A 23,997-nucleotide genomic window follows, 5' to 3' on the forward strand; every position below is an offset into this window, starting at 1 on the left:
AGCAAGCAAACAGAGGGAAGTGGGTCAAAATGACCCTAGTTGAGTACAAGTTAGAGAATGGTTACTAATGCCTAGAAAAACACTCTCTGGGTCCATTGTCCAAAAAAAAAAAAAAAAAAGGGGGAACCAAAGAGAGAAAAATGTTACAATGTATAAGAATTTTATTTTGCCAAACATGCTATGCTAAAAACTATTGATAGGTACAGAGGCAGAGTGTTCTGATGGGAGAAGCATTTGTTATATGACATGGAGTCTCTGGGTAAAATGGGGTCTGTTCAGTCATTGCTCATATAGCCTGGCCCATAACAGCAGTACATGGCCATGGGAACAAGCCAGCAGCCAGAAGATCTCTGTGCACAGCCACAGGCTGGCAATGAATTCTCAGATATGGGATGCTAGTTTTTATCTTAAACATTTCATTAGAGTCCATGCTATGTGAAAGATAAGAAGGTGTCTCAGTTTCTTAGAGAGTATACTTTTCCTTTTCAGATAGTAAATCTGTAGAAATGCCCCCATCAGCAATTAATACATTTTCTTTGATTGGATTGTGTTTGTGTTTAATCTTCCCTGAGTGTTCTATTTAAATCAATCTTTTAGAAAATGGGCTTTTATTGATACATTTTTTAAAAAATTAATTTGTGTGGAAATGGATATTTGTTTCTGATTTCCTAAATATCATGGAAAATAAATGCACATTCTTAGTATTAATTTATAATCTGGGCTAAGGCATTAAAGTCCTACAGAACACGCTATTAAAATAAGAACCAGTAACCGGTAACTTCTAACAAGGTTGGTTCTTCATCTGTGGGATAAACAAACTTATTGTGGTGATTAAATAACATACTCCATTTTAAATGTTATGCTTGGTGATTTACACAAAACCAGCACATACAGAGTTTTCAATGTTGTTGATCTTCAGTCGTGGTTTTGTTAACTGGTACCTTCACATGCTTGTGCTACTGAAAAATGAGAACCTGAGGTTGACAAGGTGGCTAAGTGGAGATAGGGAGCAAATCTCAACTCCTACACAGTTTGTAACCAAAGCAGTGGTGAAAGGCAGAAGTCATCAGGGCTCCAATATGATCCAAAAAAGTTTAGGATCACTGGAATTCAAAGGGGGACTTGCTAGATAGAATATTGGATCAGAGAGGTGAGTAACAAAAAGATTCCACTGAGATACAATATTGTCAGTCAAAGACTTACCCAAGACCTGAGATTTGCATGGATTTTTGGAAGCACAAAGTTGAACTATTCTAGGGGAAAAACTAAATATCTAGGTCCTCAATACATCAAGGAGATGGCTGGTATGGTTACTATCTCCATGCCCAGAGAAACTTAGAAAGCAAGTAGATGAGGCATGAACATTTGCTATGTCTCCCCGAATTTGATTGAATCCAAATCTGGCAGGCCCAATAAGAAATTGGTCCATCTCAAATAGCAAAGAAAGGTATAATGTGACTATTTAATGTCAGAGTTTTTTGTTTTTAAATTCATTGCTATTGTTTCTGGGTTAATCTGATAAGTTTCCTCCTATGATTTGATATTGCATACTTTAATTTTGTCTGGTTTTCTCGAAATGTTTTAGTCTCTGAGAAGGCAAGTTAAAATAATTTCTAGAAAAAAAATTAAAACAAAGATGAGATTGAATCTGACATCCTCCTCTCAATATATACACATATCAGGACCCAGAGCAATTTGTTATCCAGAGATGATTAAATGTTTAAACTTATGTTTTATATCATATCAATTGCATGTTCCACATGTTCTTTTCCAAATTTCTTCTTCATACATTTTAGGGTTCTGGACTTCTATTTCTGTCATCTCTCATACCTAGATCCAAAGAGAATGAACTTGTATTTGCCCTTACTCTGCTGGCAATGACTTTCTTTTTTAACCTTCATTCCAATATTTTAGATCACTTTCCTAAGCCTGTATTTCTGATTTCAATAGTTATCAAGCACATTAAATTAGAGAAGGAAGGATAAAAAGAAGTAAAATATTAGGAAGAAATAAAACAATCATCATTTTATTCTGGGAAATGTAAGCTAAGATTCTAAAAATAATAAATAAATTATAAGCAATGTTAAGCTCCTCCTTGAGAAAGTAATTTAAAATAATTTAAAATTATATAAATATATTACATAATATAAAATTCTAGGTATAATTATTACATATGTATTCCTATATATATGACAAGTGCAACATAAAGAAAAATTGAGCCTTATTTTAATAGCATATGTGGCAAGAAGTTAACAAGAAAAGTTCTAATCTCTTTATGAAGAAAATTCAAAGCATCATTGAAGGATATAATAGAAGACTTTAACTGTCTTTGGATATCAAGACTCAATATTATAAAGCTGTTAGTTCTCCTTAAATTATCCTCTAAGTAAAATGAAATCATTTCAATTTTATCTTAAAATATTTATGTATAAGAATAGCCAAGACAATTAGTAAAAAGACAGTAATAAGAATTAGCTTTACAAGTTAGAAAAATACATTATAAAACTTGATTCCAGCAGTTAGATACTAGCACTTTAATAGAGACATCAGTGAAGAAACATAATTGGGCCCATTACAAATCCAAATTACAGATTTAGCATATAATGAGTATGGCAATTCAATTCAGTAAGAAGAAATGAATTATTCAATAAATGGTACTGGAACAGATAGCCATCTAGAATTACATAAAGTTAGATCCATCCTTCACACTTTATATTAAAATAGATCTATGATGAAATAAAGATTTAAAATAAAACAATTATAGAGAAAATATAGGGACAAAAATCAAAGGAGGAGATTTTTCATGTATACAATGCTAGACTGTGTATTTATGTTTAAAAACCAAGTTCACATGCTGCAAAAAAATTAATAAATTAAATTTAATTGAAATTTTAAAATGCCATAAAAAGACCAAACATGAATAGAGGAAAATTTTATTATATATGACAAACAGTTTATAATGTTATATTATACACCAATCTTATTAACCAATAAATAAATAAATAACCAATTAATAAATAAAACAATTTATATAAAAATAGTCAAACATACTGAAATGCCACTTTTAAAAATAAAATGTGTTATGAACATTTGATAATTTCTCAACTTCATGTATGTTTGAAGAAATGCACATTATAACATCACTGTGAAAATACTTAGCTTCATTTGAATGGAACAAATGTTTAGTAAGAAAACTCCTGCTTACAATAGTAATTTCCAAATTTTGACCTAGTATAAAATCATTTTTCTTTTAATTTTTTCCTGTTTCACTTAATTTTTTAGCATAAAATATAAATAGAATATTAGATCTATCATATCATATCAGCTTAAAACTGTTGGCCTAGCTTTTGAGACAGAAAGAGGATGCTAAGTTGTGCCATGTCACCTAGAACATTTTGATGTCACAAAGACTTGATTCCAGGTCATGGGCTGCATACTAAAACCACCTCATCATAGCACAGGGAATTCCTGTTGGAGAAGAAATTGTTATGGGAAAGTTGAGATGATTCAGCATGTGGAAAATATTCCTTAAGGCATGGGAAGCAGACATTCTCAGACAAAGTTGATCAGAACAGAAAACTACACAAATCCTTGCAGGACAATTTCTATAAAATAAATTTCTAAAAGGAAGAACCTGTTGTCATTTAAGAGTTAAAGTGTACTAGAGATGCTCCCAATTACCAGAGACCAGGCAAGTGTGTGATGAGGAAAAGAGCTACTGTGATATAAAACATGCCCATTTTTAAAGCTGCCTTGAGTCCTTGAGAAACATACGCGCACCAGGATGTAATCATGATAGAAAACTAATAGCACAATCAGGAGCCAGCAAAAAGCACATGCTTCTCTAATAACTACATCCAACATCTTCCTGTTGACCCACCAAGTCTCATCTTTTCCTGGGTCCCTTTGTCAGGGGCTCTGTGACTTCCCGAAGTCCTGTCCTCCCCAGCATCTCCTTTATCACATTCATGGCTACAGACTTATCAGGCTTTTCCCAGTGGGCATGTGGTTTTAGCTGAGTGAAGCCACCTCATGGACTTACTAAATGACCCAATCCTTCTGGGTCACATCCTTATTGTACAGCAGCCCTAACAAGCTATGGGTAAAGACTGTTGTCAAATGCTGGTGTTTAAGTTTGCAGAGGACAACCTGGCCCACATATTTTCCCAGTAGAGATATAGAGTTGAAAGGGCAAGACTCTTTTGAGCAGTGAGTCCACACTCACCAATCTGACAGACTAAGGAAGAACCAGGGACTCAGGGATCTAGGACATGCTCTGCCAGGTCCTGGATATGAGCCCAAGCCACACAGTAGATGGAGAGCTGGCTTCCCTGAACACTCCCCAGGAGAAGCTGTTGTCACTGTGAAGTTACCACCACTTTAATTTAATTGCAGCTGTTTAGAAAAGAAGGCAACAGAGATAAAAGCATAAAATTCAATTGCATACCAGGAGCTAACTTAACTAGCAACTATAGTAGCTTTAAAGAATTGGTGGATTCCAAATAGAATAGTGTATATTGTAAACTGTTCTCAATTGTTTATTATCTCAGCTTTGGATAATGCATGTAAAAAATGATGACCATTCTGTTTTCTGAAATGTATTCCCCTGTCCTTGCTCTTGGTGAGTCCCTTCTCCTGGTCTCTTCAAGTGAATAATTCTGGCTTTGTCCCTTTTGCCTAAAAGACCTTCCTTGAATGTTGGATACAATCCCTGTTCTTCTTTTGATATTCAAGGTCCCTGTCTCTTTAATGTGGCCCAAATTTACTCCCTCAGATTCATCTCTTTCCTCTCTCACTACAAGAAAGTGCCAGTCTCTAAACACCTCAGTGTACTGCATGAAAATGTGCTCTGTACAAAATGTCCCCTCCTCTCATGAGACAAATGTTCTGACTTGTTATCACCAAAGTCCCACATTTACCGCCTCATTCTCTAGTGGGTGTTGCCTAGATTCACAGCAACAATGATCTGCTGCTGCATTTTTCTACAAACAGGTCTCAGTTTAGATGCTGTGCTGCTCATTCCTCTTTCCTGCACTGGACACTAATCTGCAGCATCCCCTCAAAATAATCTCTATGTCCAAAGCAAAGTTCCTTTCTAGCTGGTATCCATTCCCAGCTCTAGATGGTCTTCAGCTACTTATCTTCCCATGAGTACAGTTTTGCATGAGACTGGCATCACTTATTGTGTGTTTGAAAAGGTATTTTTAAAGGATATAACAGAAATGTTTCTTTAAATTCACATTATTCAACGTCCTCATTCTAAAGCATCTCACAACATTTTAATAGTGATAAGCCATGGCTTAAAGAAAAAAAAAACTATAAATCAAATGTAATGTTGGGGGGAAATGTGGATAAAAATTAAAAGTGAGGTTCGACAGACACTGTGAGCTATGGTGAGCAAATGAGGGAAATGAACTCTGGTGACTTAAAGCGTCCACAGGGATCTTCTAGAAAGAAAAACTAAGGGCATTCATACTTTCCCAACTGAGTATATCTGGAATTATAATAAATCCATTTTCTGTTAATATCACCACATTCTCAATTTTATTTTCCTTCCCCAGAGTGAAAAAAACAAGATTTCATTTTGATCGGGCTCAATGTAATTTTGAAATACACAGTCTCCTAGTTCATGGAAAGTTAAAGAGAGAAAAATGTCATGTTCTGCTCTAGGTGTTAGCTAATGGTTATGCAGCACGTTTTAAATATGGCATTTTGTTGAGGTTTCCATAGTGCCCACAGGCATATGGGAGTCTTGTCCATAAAATATTTAGTTAACTCCTACACAACTTTATTAGAGTGCCAAAAATAATAATGCACATTTTTTCCCTTCCTCCTTCTTCTTTCTTTCTAAAGTGCTCACTCAAAATAGATTTAAAGAGGAAATCATTTGTATCTTATGGTGTGCTGTGATTACAGCATACATACACATATTCATGCAGATAAAGAACTTGGAACAATTATAGTATATGCATTATCAATGAAATAGTGGTTCAAAAAAAGTGAATTAAACCTGAAACTGTGAAAGGACAGGAATGTTGAAGAAGACCAAATCCAACTTAAAAATTATTGTTTTTTGTTCCATAGAATCTAGATTTGCCTTCCTAAGCTTATTAGAAGATCAAAATTGTATAGGAGGATCTTAAAAATCACCACTTCTAAGATCCCATCACATATTCCTGTGAGTCAGCCCTGGTGGGTCATGCCTGCATTTAAGACTGAGCCCAGGGTGCTGCCATGGGAAGGAAGCACAGGGAATGGAGTAGATGAGAAATTAGAGTCTGAGAATTGTCATTGCCCTTGGCCTTCCCTGTGGCTACCCAGCCATGTAATAAGACTCCTGTGGAGCAGCTTTGTTGGTTGCCAGGGCTCCCCTACTGGGACTAATTTAGAATCCAGGAATCCCAAAGAAAAACTTTCACCACAGACTTTGCATTGAGGATGCTGGAAAGGATTTTGCAAAAAGACAAATCCAATAGCTGAGGATGTTGTTCACTATTTTGTGTTTAACTCAATCTTGGAAGTAGAAATGTTGAAACAAAAATTGTCATTCTAGTGTTAGGAATTTCTAGATTGATTCAGGTTATAAATAAGAAATGTCTTTTAAAATGAGTCCAGTACTCAAAATCTGCAAGGAAATTTGTTCAGAAAACAATAGAGAGTTGTGTTTTTGTTTTCGTTTTCGTTTTTTCCCCTAGTTTAGTCTTGTGGTCTCCCTCTCAGGTGATGGTTGTCAAGATTTGTGTGTGTGTTCAATAAGACCCAGTGAGTAAGTGAAACCAAAATACATGCTTCAGAGGAAATTAATTACTCACAGATCCCAGAGAAGATAAGGGTCAGGGAGAGTCTTGAAGTGTATCAGCGCTAAGTCAAGTGGGTGGGAAACAACAGAGAAAGAAGAGAGAAAGACTATGTCTTTCTTAAGGTGCAGGGATGTTATCCCTCAGGCTTTCCCTTAGGTAGAGTGACTAGTTTAAAGAAAACATACTGGAAGCCGGGAAACTTATTATATGACCCTGAGGTTGATAATTAGATTTTATTATGGTCAGCAGCAGTGAAGTGTGTTGTCTTTGTTTGGAATGAGGAACAAGATCATATTGCAAACAACACACCAAGGGGCAGTTTTAACAAGGCCAGAGGCAGTGGTACATGACTGGTTTCAGGTAACTTTAGGTCAGGCCTGAGAATTGATGCTGAGGCAGCAATGACATTAAACAAATTCATGGCACAGGATAATTATATCTTTTAATACTTCAATTCTACTTGTAGTATTTAGTGTTAAAAAAAAGTGAACACTATTTTATTTTTTCATTATAGATTTACCTCTAATACAGCTATATGATTTTTAAGGGGAACAAAATAGTCTTGTGCAGAAATACTGACAAGAGAGGATTACACCCACCATTGAATCAATCTGACTCCTAACAGACTCAACATGAGAAGTGTGAAATAGCTCAAACCTTGAATGTAATTACAGATCTATAGAACTACAAAATCTTATAGATCAAAATACTTTTCTGATCATACTACTTGTCCAAGATTTATTTCTGAAATGTATCGGAAGCAGACAGTTTTACAATAAAACTGATAGATTGAGCCATAACACGCTTTTAGAGCTGCTCAATAGATGAGTCATTTACTTTGGCAGAGTGCTCATACATACTTCATGTTCTGTTTACAGGACTGATTTGAGACCAAAAAGGGGGAGTCAGCAAAATTAGTCTTTTTAAGTTCTCTCTTATTTTCTCATTTCTAAAAAAGTATTTTTATGAAACTTAATCTGTATACCTGATGCTCTCAAGAATAAATCAGAGGCCAGTTTTCTGTCACGGTGACAAATTATCAGAGAGAATCAGTTTAATAGAATTAAGATTTATTTTGGCTTACAGTTTTGTTTTGGTGGTGCTGGGGATTAGAGAATCAGTTTAATAGAGTTAAGATTTATTTTGGCTTACAGTTTTGTTTTGGTGGTGCTGGGGATTGAACCCAGAGCCTTGTGCATGTGAGGCAGGCACTCTACCAACTGAGCTACATCTCCAGCCCATTTGGTTTATAGTTTTGGAGAAAACAGTTCCCCATGGTTTTCAGTCCAGGGTTGATTGGTTCTGTTGTTTTTCAGTCCATAGCAAAGCAGAACATCATGGAAGGAGCAATACCATTCATTTTATGGTAGCAGGGAAGCAAAGAGAAAGGGAATGGAATGGTTTGGGGTCCTGATAACCCTGTCAATGATATTCAACCAATGGCCTAACTTCTTCCCCAAAGGCCCTACCAAAATAAAAGTTCCACTTCCTCCCAGAAGCACCACAGGTTGGTGACCAAGTAATTAGCATATGGGCCTTTGAGGAGAATTTAAAATCTAAATAATAACACTCTCCAAGGGCAGGAACCAGTCCTATCTTCATCATCTATTTTCCAGTGTTTATTATAATACATGAGTGAAAGACCCTAGCCCAGTTAGCCTAGTTACCTAAGGCCAAGATATGAAACCAAGATACCAGGCAGGCCATAAACAGGTTCAGGCACCAGGCATGCTCTCCGGACAACCGGTTGAAGAACAGAGCACCCGCATCCTGAGGCATGAATGAATAAACCGGAACAGATAAGCAGGAACAGAAAGAATAGAATGCAGACCTGTGGTTTTTGGAATGCAGACCTGTACCCCCTAGGTGGCCTATATGCTAGATTTAAACAAACCAATAAGAAACCTGTTGCTTCCCGCGCGTGCGAAACCTGTCCCAAACCCTATAAAAATCTCTGTATCCCCAAGTCCGGTGTGCCAGTTCACCAAAGCTCCGGCTGAGGTTCTGCTGGGCACCCGCAGGCGCCTGTGTCCCAATAAACCAACCTCTTGCTTTTGCAGCCAGTGTTTCGTGTGATTCTCCTTGGACAGGGATACGGGGGTCTTTCATTAGACGGGGGTCTTTCATGAGAAGAATCACCACAAAAGGACATTTACATTTTTAGAAGAAAACTCTGTGAATCAGACAAATATTTGAAAACTCAAACTTTTAGTACCTAGATGATGGTACTTGATCATCTGCAATGGGCATGAATACTTTTACCACTACCACCAAGTATCCCAATAAGAGATTTGTTTATAAAGCATATTTGACAAATCAAGATGGAAAACATCAACTATAGTTAATGGGTCTTAATTATCAGTTACAACTTAAGGTACCTCATGTAATCAAATATTCCTGAGGACACAGTACATACTAGGATTTGTGCTAGGAACTTGTTGGAATTCAGCTTAATCTGACTATAGCTATCTTGAGCTGTAACCACCATTATTGCTCATGAGTAACCCTGATTGGTTTTCCCTGTGTAGTTTTCTTTCATACTATAAATAATCAAAAGCATAGAGTGGTATGTGGAGCTTTAGACTGGAGCCTGGTTGGCTGATTTTTTTAATTGATTTTATTTTTTAAATACATGACAGCAGAATGCATTACAATTTTTATTACATATATAGAGCACAATTTTTTATATCTCTGTATATAAAGTATGTTCACACCAACGGTTGGCTTACTTTTTATATTAGCTTGAGATAAACCAGATACATTCTAGTGGATAAATTCACTTTTATCCTGACAATTTTATACACCCTACTTTGGGGTGAAATTGTAGTGCTACCCAGGATTGTGCCAGTAATTCTACAATAATTTGCATCCTGTGAAATCCCAGCTCTTTCTCCTTCTTTGGTCTCAAGGCGCCTTGGAGCCAGTTCTCATACACTGAGACAAGGATGTTCTGGAGTAGCATTGATACCCAGTGAGTGGTATGACAAGCCATATGGGGGAGAGATGATAAGTTAACATGATAACACTAATGGGAAAACCTGAGAGTGAGCCATAATAACAACCATAATAACAGGGAGTAATGATGCAGCATGATGGTTGGGATGAGGAGAGTGTTAACTGGGGAAATAGATGTGGTCACAGAGAGTAGGTACTGTGCAAGGTAAAAGTTGAATGATAAAAAGAGCTAGACAGGCAAAATATGAGAAAAGAACCTTTTAAAGTAGATTAAATCTAACTGTCTAGGGACAGGAATAACCTAAATTTCTTTAAGACAAAGAAAACAAGTTATCCCAAGGTGGAGATCAGAAAATGAGTGGGAATGGCAAAGGAGAGGAGACTACTGAATGAATGGTCAGGTCAGGCAGGGTTTTGTGGATCATGTGGGATGCAAAATATAACTCAAGGAATAATTGTTTGGCAGGTTCAAGGATACAGGTTACCAGTAAAATAATACCATTAGGAAAATAGCAGAAAGTCCTGTGCCAGTTAGTGAAAAAATCTGTTTGCTGTTAGGGGATAAGAATTTTTATCAAGGCTGAGGCTATCTTCTGGACGTACACAACCTATACATATATACATTTTACATAGGATCAGTGCTTTCGTTCTGTGTATGGTGATTCAAAAGCTGGTATCACAAGTTCCTGGGTAACACTATTCATTTGCTGGGGTCCAGCCCCAGAGGGGATCCAGGGATCCTAAAGGAGGAATGGTGTTGGTGAAAGAAGAAGAGACAGGACAACAGGTTGCAAGTTATAGGCTGTCTCCAGAAAGATCTACCGCCCCTAGAGGGGCCTTTATTTTTATACCTTTATTTGCAGGTGTTTTTTTCAGTTGGTTAATGAATAGCCTCAAAGTCCGAAACTTCTTTGACTTACATAATTTTCAAGAGTTACAATCTTTTCTGACATACATTGATTACCTAAGATATTGAGTACATTGTTTAAAAATATTTTCCTATAACCTTTGCCAATCATGATTAAGCTTTTACATTTTTACCTCACTAGGTTCTAGACTACACAACTGGACTACATGTCTCCTGACTTATTATTAACTTGATTGACGTATGCCCTGTTATTCATATCATATGTATCATAAATAAAACATTTAACATTCCCCATGGTTTTGGTTTCCAGTAGGCACAGCTCTGGTGCAGCATCCCCCATTGCTGGGACCCTGTCAGATAGCAGGTGCAAGAATGACTTCATCATTCATTGACTGATTAAAATTCTGAAATTGGTAAAAATAATACCCATTGCCAGATAAAATATTTGGGGAGAAATAGGAAAATTTGGAAATTTGAAAATTTTCTAGGTTCTAACTTATTTAGAACATAGGAAGAGTTTTACTGAACTCACACTTTAAAAGAAAGAGAACTCAAGCAGAAATTAGCCTCTATTAAGTGCATGCTTGAAGTGAAATGAGGAAACATGAAATAAGAGCAAAATGCTCTTGGTTTTTATGATACTCAGCATGTGTCTGGTCAATGAGCAACAGTTACTCTTACCTTTGAATTTAAACAACTCAGCTAGAATCCCATAATTCATATTAACTAGTGGTTTCTTAATTATGGATGAATGAGATATTTATTTAAAATTTTGGTGATTAATCTCTTCTTTTAAAAAAACAAAATTCTTTACTCAGAAACTCATTTGATTCACAGATGCTGGCCAAAATTTGGTGAAACTAAGAGATTTGTTTCTCAGCCTCATCAGGCATGTTTTGAATACTCCATGGCCATGTGTGGATGGTGACTGCCACCTTAGCACAGGCACAACACATTCCCTTCACTGCAGAAAGTTCTAGTGAAAAACACTTCTGACCCCTTACCTGGCATGTTGGATTTCTGAGACCCTCTTTTGTCTTGTGTTGATTATTAATAATTGTGAACAGAAAACTTCAAAGTAAACAATTGCAGAGGGTTAAGTTCTTTGAGAGACTAAACAAGACAGAGGAGCAAATTTTCCCAAGATAAAACTTGTGGTTTTATTTCCATAAGCCATTCTCAAGAACACTTTATGTTCTCTAAAACTTATATCCTACTGTGAAACCCTATATTTTAAAATAGTAATACTTCTTATATTTCAACCCCTAATTGAGGGTGATATAATTCTTTCAGTGAATATAAACCTAAATCAGGTCATTTATATTTAGAAGTACCAGGACAAGCAATGGGTTTCAGCCTTAGACCAGTAAAAGCAAACATTTAGTACTATGTTTTGGGCAAGTAATTGAATTCAATAGATCTTTTTAAGGGTTAAGATGTTGAATGGCAGAATGATAACTGTAATGTAAAAATGTATCTCAGTTGTCTGTAATTAGGTAAAAGGACTCCTGTTTCAGGGATGCACACAGACAATGGGGGTTTGTACACTTCCATCACCTCCTTGATCTTGGATGTGGTTCAGTGTCACCATCAATTTTGTTAATGTTCTTCTCTAGGGCACACTTAATTCTATTGCTTCACATAAAATATTAAAGGCAAAGGTCACTACTAATGAAGGGCAAAAATTTACTTATAGATCCAAGTTTAGATTTCTGGAAGTGTAATATTCAAGACTGACATAGAGGGGAAAGGGTAAGATACCTGGGTAAAGAGTGAGATTGGGTAAATGGGTGCCTTCCCACTGGGCACTGCCTAGGGTGACACATGCTTATGATGTGTAATTCTTGTAAAGGATATTCAGAAGGAAAAATGACATCATGCAGAAATGGGGCCCAGAAAATCCACTCATAATGATCTGAATGACAAACAGAATTGAGGACATGAAATTTCACACAGAAGCAATCAGCCCATGCTTTTTAATTCTCCTTATCATCTGACTGAGAATGGCCCTGAACATAATACTCTGCACATTCTACATTTTGTGGAGCAAAAATCATGATTTTCAGCCCTGGGCTTCATTCTTCTCTAACCTCTTTCGTACATGGAGGACAGAAATGCTTATCTTAGCATTGCTGAATGACAAAGGCAGTCACCAAACCTAGAGCATTTCAATCCTTGCCTTGGGAAGGCCACATGGACTATGCAGCGTGGTAAGTCTCAGGTACATGTGCCCCACACTAAGCTTCTTCTGTGTGTGGTGCTCTTGACCTCAGGACTCTCCCCACTTGGGGAGGGCAGCAGAGGTCTCTGGGTGGGGAAATAATGGGGAGACTGACCACCAAAAGGCAGAGAGTTAGGTGGTAGAGATCCTGCTTCAGGAGGCAGGGGAAGGTAGAACGTCTGACAAGCTGAGGCCTCAAGCCATTGAGGACCTCAGCCTTCCTTTTCCCATTGACCTTCACTTACAAAACACAAATTCAAAGATGAAATTATTAAGCATTTCAGTATAGTGAAATTAAACTCTAAATGAGCCTTTCATAGCATAGAGGCCAGCACAACTGAGCTGGTCACTAGCCTAAAAATGTGTCCTGTCTCCTAAGTCTGTCCAGATTCAGGTAACAGGTTACTGCTGTTCCAATAAGTATAACACATTCCCAGCATGCTATAGTTTGAATCTAGAATGTTCCCCAAAATTTCATGTGTTAAAAGTCTATGTTCTGAGCTGAGGCTGCGGTCAGTGGTAGAGTGCTTGCCTCATACATGTGAGGCACTGGGTTCAAACCTCAGCACCACATAAAAAATAAATGGATAAATAATTTTTTTTAAAAAAAAGCTATGTTCCTATAGTGGTGTTATTGAGAGGTGCTTTAGGAGGTGGATCCTCATGGGAATTCCTTAGGTCTTGGGCAAATTCCCCTGAGGGGGATTGTAGAATCCCAGTGTGACATCTTTTTTTTTTTTTAATATTTTTTAGTTGTTGATGGATCTTTATTTTATTTATTTTTATGTGGTGCTGAGAATTGAACCCAGTGCGTGAGGCATGCTAGGCAAGCACACTACCACTCAGCCACAACCCCAGCCCCTAGTCTGACCTCTTTTTGTCCTTACCTTGTAATATAAGCAGTTTTGATGCACTATGAACTTCTTCTATGATGTGCTGCCTCATGAGAGGCCCAAAACAATGTGGCCACTTGATTGTGGTCTGGAAACTCCAAAATCATGAGCCAAAATAAACCTTTTCTATTTATAAGATAGTTGCATCAGGTATTTTGTTATAGTGACAAAAGCTGACTAATATACAGATCTTTGTATCTGTTTGCCTTCTTATTCAAGTTCTATTATCTATATTTCCATCTATCTCTCTATCTATCTATTCATCTATCCTTCCATACCATATTCACAGTAGCATAAGAGCAACTCTAATGTCTGTGAACTTTTCAATAACTGGCCTACTATGGCTGAATTTTTCAATATGATCTCCTCCTTTGGAACTTACGTACATACAATCTCACATAGATTACTATTTTAAGTCCTAAAAACATCCAGATATGGTGGTCCATGCCTGTAATCTCAGCATGTTGAGTGGCTGAGGTAGGAGGATCACAAGTTCAAAGACAGCTTTAGCAATGTAGTGAGGCCCTAAGCAACTTAGCAAGATCTGTCTCAAAATAAAACATAAAGGGTCTGGGGATGTGGCTCAGTGGTTAAGGGCCTTTGGATTGGATCCCTGGTACTACTAGTACTAGTACTACTGCTACTACTACTACTATTACTACTACTACTACTAATAATAATAATAATAATTCCTTTAAAAACTTTTTTCTCATAAATTCTATTTTCTTTGTTCTATAAAAGTTATTCTGATTCAAGCAACTTTCTTAAGACTGCTTCAAAGAGGTGCCAGTGTTAGGATTCATAACATCTTCCAAGTAGTCCCAGAGCCAGAACTTCTTGCGATACCCTACTGTCCAACCACCTCCATCCTCTGATAATCTCTGTAAGGAGCTGAGACAAAACAGCGCATCACCTTGTTCAACCTCAGCTTGGAACATGAGTCTGAAGGTGGAGGTGTGAAGATTCAAATTTTTCCCTGTTCCATGCATTTTCTTTTACTGCTGTCTTGAACATACTAGGAAAGTACTTGACCACTGAATCACAACCCCAGTGCCTCAGTGCATGTTTGCAAATTACCCTAAAAGTGTTACAACTATTTCTTTAGGGTTTACAAAAGACTCCGGTGAGAAAATATGTTCACAAATATGGAAACTGTAAGCCATGACAATTAACATTTTTGTAGCAATCAATTAATTTTTATTCTATTTTTAGTCAATTCATTCCATAAGAGTGTTATAGATTAGCATAGTGTTAAATACATATCATTAGGTAGAATTTACAAGGAAGTAGTAGGCAAAGCCTTTCCAGGCAATCTTGTTCAAGCCACAAACACAACTCTATAACATTTCCAAAAACACTGCCACACAATTTCTTGTGATTTATTCTCTAATTTTTTGAAGCATACAGCCCTTTGGTGACCTCTAATCTACTGACTATGAGAAGTATATGGCAGAAACCCTAAAATTCCATGGTTTTCTAATTATTTTTGTCTTTATTTACATTTTTGTCTTTTTCTCTTTCATGTTGCACACATGTTCCTGAATGACCCCCCCCTCCCCCGCAATGCTCCACCAGAACCCTGGATTCTTAGGGGAAAAGTTGTTCTTCCAAAATCGCAGACCCACCATCTTCATTCTTCATGGGCTGCCATTCATTGTACTCCTTAAAACTCTTCCATTTGCATTACTTAATTTGAGCTTCATAGAAACTATGGGACAAAGGCAAGACATGTATTGTTGTAAATCCACCATCTGGTGTGTTAATGATAGCTCAGAGTCCTGGTGCTGGGATTCCATATGGAAACTGTGATGCCCATTTAGTAGGGCAGAGGGAAAGAACAAGTGCCCCACCCACTAAAATAAAGTGACCACAAGTATATCTAGTGCCCAGTAAGATTTTGTTTAGTTAAAATAAAAACTTTAGACAGATTAAATTTAGCAAAGTTTATTTGAATACAAAAACAATTTATAATTTGAATAGTAGTCCAGATGAAAATTATTTAGAATAATCCCCCACACATTTGCAGGCTATGTTTGTACCCAGAGAAACCTTGAGATTTACTCTACCCTTTGAAATTCTTGTTCTCCTATTTAAAAGAAAAATTAAGTTTGCTTGCCTATATATCTCTAGGATATACAAAGAACTTGGAAAAAACAAATAATCCAATCAAAAAATGGGCTAAGGAACTGAAAATAGACACTTCACAGAAGAAGAAATACAATTGATCAACAAATATATGAAAAAGTGTTCAACATTTCTTACAATTAGAGAAATGCAAATCAAAACTACTCTAAGATTTCATCTCAATCCTGTCAGAATGGCAATCACCAAGAACACAGGCAACAATAAATTTTGGCGAGGATGTGATGAAAAAAGAACACTCATACATTGCTGGTGGGGCTGCAAAATTGGTTTAACCACTATGGAAAGCACTATGGAGGTTCCTCAGAAAACTTGGAATGGAATCACCATTTGACGCAGTTATCCCACACATTGGTTTAGACACAAAGGACTTCAAATTAGCATACTACAGTGACACAGCCACATGGATGTTTACAGAAGCTCAATTCAAAATAGCTAAACTCTGGAACCAATCTAGGTGTCCCTCAATAGATGAATGGATAAAGAAAATGTGGTATTTATACTCAATGGACTATTACTCAGCTATAAAGAAGACTGAAATTATGGCATTTGCCAGTAAATGGTTGGATCTGGAGAATATCATGCTAAGAGAAATAAGGCAATCCCACAAAACCAAAGGCCAAATGTTTCCTCTAATATGCAGATGCTAATTCACAATAAGGTGGGGGCAAGGGCACTAGGGAAGAAGAGTGTTACCTTAGATTAGTTAGAGGGAAGTGATGGGAGGGAAGGGGAGGGAATGTGGGGAAAGGAAAGAGTAGAATGAAACAGACATTATTACTGTATGTATATGTGTAAATGAATGACCAATATGATTCTGCAACATATACATTCAGAAAAATGAGAAATTATATCCCATCTATGTATGATGTAGCAAAGTGCATAAATGCATTCTACTGTCATGTGTGACTAATTTTAAAACATTAAATTAAAATTTTTACCTGTAGAAAACTCAAGGACATTGCAAAATGATAGTCACTAACAAAAAGTGGCTACATTTTGTATTAGGTAGAATCATTCCACTTTGATAACATATAAATGTCCCTTATAAAATCTTTTCCCCCTTTCCACTCATATTAAATCTAATGACATACCTGTATATATGTTTAATATTTTTACCCTGGAGTAATAATTCAAAACTTAGAATCCTTTATTATCTTAATAAAAAATAACCCTTTGGGCTGTCCTGTATATACCAATATGGAAGTTACCTGCTGACTCCTTTATAGTATGCAACATTAAAACCCTATAATAAGCATTTATGTCACCTATCTCCTTTTTATACACAAAATCAAAATGAACTATGTAATGCATGTAAAAATTCTCAATAAAATTCTGGCAAATCAAATACAAAAAACAGATCAAAAAGAGTGTGCAGCATGATCAAGTGGGATTCATCCCAGGAATGGAAGTTTGGTTCAACATATGGAAATTAATAAATGTAATTCATCACATCAGTAAACTCAAAGATAAGAATCATATGATTATCTCAATAAATGCAGGAAAAGCATTTGACAAAATAAATTACACTTTTATATTCAAAACAACAGAAAAACTAGAGATAACAGGAACATATCTCAATATTGTAAAGGCTATCTATGCTAAGCTACAGGCCAACAACATTCTAAATGGAGAGAAATTAAAGGCATTCCCTCTAAAAACTGGAACAAGACAGGGATGCCCTCTTTCACCACTTCTATTTAACATAGTTCTTAAAACTCTGGCCAGAGGAACCAGACAGATGAAAGAAATTAAAGGGGTATGTATACAAAAATAAGAATGTAAATTAGCACTATTTGCTGATGATGATTCTATATCTAGAAGATCCAAAAAGCTCCACTGGAAAACTTCTAGAACTAATAAATGAATTCAGCAAAGTAGCAGGTTATAAAATCAACACCCATAAATCAAAGGCATTTCTGTATATTAGTGACAAATCCTCTGAGAAGGAAATGAGGAAAACTACCCCATTCACAATATCCTCAAAAAATATACAAAATATTTGAGAATCAACTTAACAAAAGAGGTGAAAGATCTATATAATTAAAATTATGGAACCCTAAAAGAAAGAAATCAAAGAAGACCTTATAAGATGGAAAGATATACCTTGCTCTTGGATAGGCAGAATTAATATTATCAAAATGACCAAACTTCCAAAAGCACTATACAGATTTAATGCAATTCCAATGAAAATCCCAATGGCATTCCTCATAGAAACAGAAAAAGCAATCATGAAATTCATCTGGAAAAAATAAGAGACCCAGAATAGCTAAAGCAATACTTAGCAGGAAGAGTGAAGCATGTGGCATGACTCTACCAGAACTTAAACTATACTACAGAGCAATAGTAACAAAACCAGCATGGTATTGACACCAAAACAGTCTGGTAGATCAATGATACACAATAAGAAACAGAGACTAACCCACAAAATTACAATTATATTATATTAGACAAAGGTGCCAAAAACATGCAATGGTGCTGGGAAAACTGGAAATCCATATGCAACAAAATCAAATTAAACCCCTACCTCTCACTATGCACAAAACTAAACTCAAAGTGGATCAAGGACCTAGGAATTAAACCAAAGACTCTGCATCTAAAAGAGGAAAAAGTAGGCCTTAAGCTTCATTGTGTGGCATTAGGCTCAAAGTTCCTTAAAAAGACTCCTATAGCTCAAGAATTTAAACCAAGAATCAATAAATGGGATGGATTCAACCTAAAAAGTTTCTTCTCAGCAAAAGAAACAATCTGTGAGGTGAACAGAGAATCTGGGGGCAAATCTTTACCCCTCCAATATCAGATTAAGCACTAATCTCTAGGATATATAAAGAACTCAAAATGATAACTAAGCACCAAAAAACAAATAACCCAATCAACAAAGAGGCCAGTTACCTGGGCAGGTACTTCCTGAAGAGGATATATAATCAATCAACAAATATATAAAAAAATGTTCATCATCTTTTCTGAAGGTTTTTCCTGAGGAGCTGTTTTGTTTGGCGTGTGTGGTTCTAAAAATAAAGTTTGTTTCTTTTGACAAGTGGCTCCTGAATTGTGCCCAGCCAGACTGCGGCATTTGGTGGCCCATGTGGGGAACGAACCCGCGACCTTGGCGTTATCAGCACCAAGCTCTGATGAATCCAAATTTTAAAAGTTTAGAGTAAAAAGGGTTATTTTAAGTTTATCTTTGGGGAATATATACCCCTTCCCAATTCCTTCTTTTTGCTTTAATAAGTACATTTTAATAGTTTGATGAGCTCTTTCAACTATGCCTTGTCCCTGTGGATTGTATGGGATTCCTGTTATATGAGTAATGCTAAATGTTGAGCAAAATTGTTTAAAAGAGGTAGAAGTATAACCAGGGGCATTATCTGTTTTTAACTGTTTTGGAATGCCCACAGTGGCAAAATTTTGTAAGCAATGAGCTATAATATCTTTAGTTTTTTCTCTGGCATAAAGGGAGCCCATCAAAAATCCAGAAGAAGTATCAACTGTAACATGCAAATATTTTAATTTTCCAAATTCTGGCAAGTGTGTGACGTCCATCTGCCAAATATGGTTAGGTATCAATCCTCTAGGATTGACTCCAAGATAAACTTGTGGCAAAAAGGTCACACAATTTTGACATTGTTTTATTATTTGTCTACCTTGTTCCTTAGTTATTTTAAAATGCTTTTGTAAAGTATTAGCATTGACATAGAAGTTTTTATGAAAATTCGTAGCTTCTTCTAGTGTAGAGAAAATAGTATGTCATGTGTAGTTTTATCTGCTAAATCATTGCCCAAACTAAGGGCTCCAGGCAATCCTGTATGTGCCCTGATATGTCCTATAAAGAACAGATTTTTTCTGTCCCAGATTAGACTTTGTATAGTGGAAAGCAAAGAGAAAACAGTAGAGGAAGGGGAAATCCTACCAGTATCTTCAAGGGATACTATAGCATTAACTATACACTGACTATCGGAAAATAAATTAAATACAGAATCTTTAAACATCACAAAAGCTTGTAATACTGCATTAAGCTCTACCTTTTGAGCTGATTGTTTGGGTACTAAAAATGTAAAAGTTTGATCAGGTGAAACTATTGCTGTTGTACCATTATTTGACCCATCAGTGACTATATTTGGAGCATTCATGATAGGTGTTTTTCTTGTCATTTTTGGAAAAATTACAGGATGCAATGACCAAAAAGACAATAAAGGATTAGATGGTAAGTGGTTATCAAATGAAACATTAGATTTGCACATGATTATTGCCCAAGTATTTAACTCATTAGCTAACTCATCAATTTTATTCATAGTATATGGAGTAATAATTTTATTGGGAGAAATTCCAAACACTCCCTTTGCTGCTTTTATTCCTTTGAGTATTAATTGTCCTACAGCCTCAGGATACCTAGTAAGAATATTGTTAGGAGAATAAGATAAATGTATCCATAATAATGGACCTTCTCTCCAAAATACTCCTGTAGAAATATTTTTTGTTGGTAGTACAATAAATAATAAAGGCAAACTTATATCAATTCTATCCAAATGCATATTTTCCATATATGTTTCAATGATGTTTAATGCCTTTCTTGCTTCAGGTGTTAACATTCGGGGTGAATTTGGATCTGATGGACCTTTTAGAATATCAAATAAAGGTTCCAACTCTCCTGTTGGTATACCTAGATAAGGCCTTATCCAATTTATGACTCCTAATAACTTTTGAAAGTCATTAAGTGATTTGAGTTGGTCTATTCGTATTTGAATTTTTGGTGGACAGATCATGGTTGAGGATAATAGAACTCCTAAATTATTAATTGGAAAATTAAATTGTACTTTATCTATTGCTATTTCTAGATTATAATTTTTTTAATAAATTTCTAAGTGTGGCATAACATTCTAGCAATGTGTTTTTATCTTTGTGTGCTAATAATACATCATCCATATAGTGAAATATTTGTAGTTCAGGATTTTGATTTCTAAGTGGCTGGATTACTTTGTTAACATAAATTTGACACATAGTTGGGCTGTTAGCCATCCCTTGAGGGAGTACTTTTCATTCATATCTCTGATCAGGTCATGGGATGCTTCTATCTTTTCTTTAGTCAGGGGCCACTGAGGAACCCATACTGGTATTTCTGATTTCCAAGTAATTTTTATTGTCTCAGTGGCCCTTTCTGAAAATCCAAGCCATGTCTGTCCGTTCCTTGATCTATTTGTATTGGTGCTGCTATACCTTGTTCTTGTTTTTCTAATCTTTTTCCTTTCTTAAAACCTTGTCTAGTCATAATAGTGGGTGCATTTTGGTTGATGTTATTTGTTAATGTCAAACCTAATTGATCTAGGACATCTCGTCCCCATAAATTTACAGGAAGATGATCCAATACATATGGCTGTATAGTTCCTTCACATCCTTCAGGATCCTTCCAATCTAATACCATTTCACTTCTATGGGGATTAGTCGCCACTCCTAGGCCTTGCAACGTTTGAGTGGCTTGTTGTAATGACCAATGTTTTGGCCATTCTTGATGAGAGATGATGCTAAGGTCTGCACCTGTATCCAGTAGCCCATTAAATTCATGTCCTTGAATATTTAGTTTTAGCATGGGGTGAGAGTCTAAATTTAAAGAAAGCATAGCCCAATCTACACCTGTGGAGCCTAATCCCTTGGAACCTCTTTCTACAGTACAACTAGAAAATTTATCACGTAGGCTGGGTATTATTAGTAACTGTGCTATTCTATCTCCTTGTGAAAACACACAAACAGACCCCCGACTCCAGACAATCACTGGGTCAGGACCTTAGTTAATCTCTCTGGAATTCAAATCGGCTGCTGTTCTCCCTGTGGAAACACACAAACAGATCCCTGCTTCCAGATAATTACTGTCAGGATCTTTCCATTGTCCTGTTAGAATATCCTTCCAAAGTACCTTGGGCTTATGTACATTTTTTGGACACATATGCCTTTCCACAGCACTAAGCCCTGATGAATCCAAATTTAAAAAGTTTAGAGTAAAAAGGGTTATTTTAAGTTTATCTTTGGGGAATATATACCCCACTGGTACAAAGACCTATCCACAGGAGAGGCTTGTGGGAAGCCGGTGGTGGCAGTTGGGCTCTGAAGATTTTTCCTGAGGAGCTGTTTTGTTTGGCATGTGTTGTTCTAAAAATGAAGTTCGTTTCTTTTGACAAGTGGCTCCTGAATTGTGCCCAGCCAGACTGTGACAATCTTTAGCAATTAGAGAAATGCAAATTAAAACTACTCTAAGATATTATCTCACTCTAGTCAGAATGGCAGCTATTATGAAGACAAATAACAGTAAGTGTTGGCAAGGATGTGGGGGGAAAGATACACTCGTCATTGCTGGTGGGACCGCAAATTGGTGCAGCCAATATGGAAAGCAATATGGAGATTCCTTGGAAATCTGGGATTGGAACCACCATTGGACCCAGCTGTCCCTCTCCTTGGACTATACCCAAAAAAATTAAAATCAGCATATTACAGGGACATAGCCACATCAATGTTTATAGCAGCACAATTCACAATAGCTAAACTATGGAACCAACCTAGATGCCCTTCAGTGGATGAATGGATAAAAAAATGTGGCATATATACAAAATGGAATTATACTCAGCAATAATAGAGAATAAAATCATGACATTTGCAGGTAAATGGATGGAGTTGGAGAAGATAATGCTAAGTGAAGTTAGCCAATCTCAAAAAAAAAAAAACAAATGTTGAATGTTTTCTCTGATATAAGGAGTCTGATTCATAGTGGGATAGGGAGGGGAAACATGGGAGGAATAGACAAACTCTAGATAGGACTGAGAGGTGGGAGGGAAGAGTAGGGGGCAGGGGGTTAGCAAGGATGATGGAATGTGATAGACATCATTATCCAAAGTACATTTAAGAAGACACAAATCGGTGTCAACATACTTTATATACAATATACTTTATATACAAGTTTGCTCTATATGTGTAATAAGAATTGTAATGCAAAAAAAAATGAACACTGTAAGAGTTTCCTTTATGAACCTCTGTTACTATGTGCATTGTGATTTTTGTGTGATTATTAACAAGTATTATATGTTATCTTTGAAGCATAGTCCAGTGGTAATGAAGTGAAAATGTCTTCAAATTTATGCTTTATGGAACATCCAATAAAGTGCCTTGCCTGAAACTAAAATTTCACTGTGTTGCCTTGATCAGATCAATAACTATGGATGTCTTTAAAGATACTCTCACTAAATCCAAAGCGAACCTGCTTCTTTAATGAAACTGTATCTGTGTTTTGTTGTTGGACTTGACATAACTAATTTTTTTTTAGCAGTGGCAGTGATCACATAGTATATTATTTTTTATGCTGCTAAAACCTGTGGATTTGTTGAGAAGAAAATTTCTATAGTAGGTAGGATGGTGATTGCATATCATCTCTACTTTCAGCTCCCTCATAGGAATATAGTTTTCCTGAGGTTAGAAACTGAGGAGTATATTTATGATCAAAACTTGTGCATAAATTTCATATCCTCACTATTATTTCATCATTGTCTCTTCCTTACTTGGCACTGTGGTTTGAATGTGTCTTCCAAAGTTCATGTGTTAGAAGCTTAATCACCAGTGCAAATGTTGAGTGGTGAGGACCTTTAATGGTGACTAAGTTATGATTTCTCTGCCCTTAGGAATGAATTGTGCCATCGTAGCAATAAGTTAATTATTTCAAGAGTAGTATTACATTGAAGAGAGTTTAGCTCCCTCTTGCTCTCTCATAATACTCTCCTGATCTTCTGTTTTGTGTCATAGAATGATACAGCAAGAAGACTTTTGAAAGATACACACCCCTTGACCTTAGACTTCACAGCTTCTAAAACTATGAGAAATAAATCTCTGCTCTTTATAAATTACCTAATCTCATGTGTTCTGTTATAGCAGCACAAAATTGACTAAGACACTCAATCAGCAGTCTGAGCATTTCTGTAACAGTCTAGAGATTTAATCAGAAATGATTCAGTGAGAGTGATGTACTCAACAGCTCAAGGTATTGCCACTGTAAAATGGATATGCTTAGCTGGGATTTTGGCAAGCATTTTGTCACTGACACTGAGCAATACTTTATGGTATGATGATTTCAGATGAGAAAAT

The 23,997-nt window shown here is 36.3% G+C and overlaps 1 non-coding gene across 1 annotated transcript; it reads right to left on the reverse strand.

Moving 5' to 3' along the window:
• Positions 1 to 7,962: 7,962 nt before the first annotated feature.
• Positions 7,963 to 8,035, reverse strand: Trnav-cac (transfer RNA valine (anticodon CAC)). Its single transcript has one exon. It is a non-coding gene; the product is annotated as a tRNA-Val (tRNA).
• Positions 8,036 to 23,997: the final 15,962 nt, after the last annotated feature.

The sequence above is a fragment of the Ictidomys tridecemlineatus genome, chromosome 13, assembly GCF_052094955.1.
Source record: "Ictidomys tridecemlineatus isolate mIctTri1 chromosome 13, mIctTri1.hap1, whole genome shotgun sequence".
Lineage (NCBI taxonomy): Eukaryota > Metazoa > Chordata > Mammalia > Rodentia > Sciuridae > Ictidomys > Ictidomys tridecemlineatus.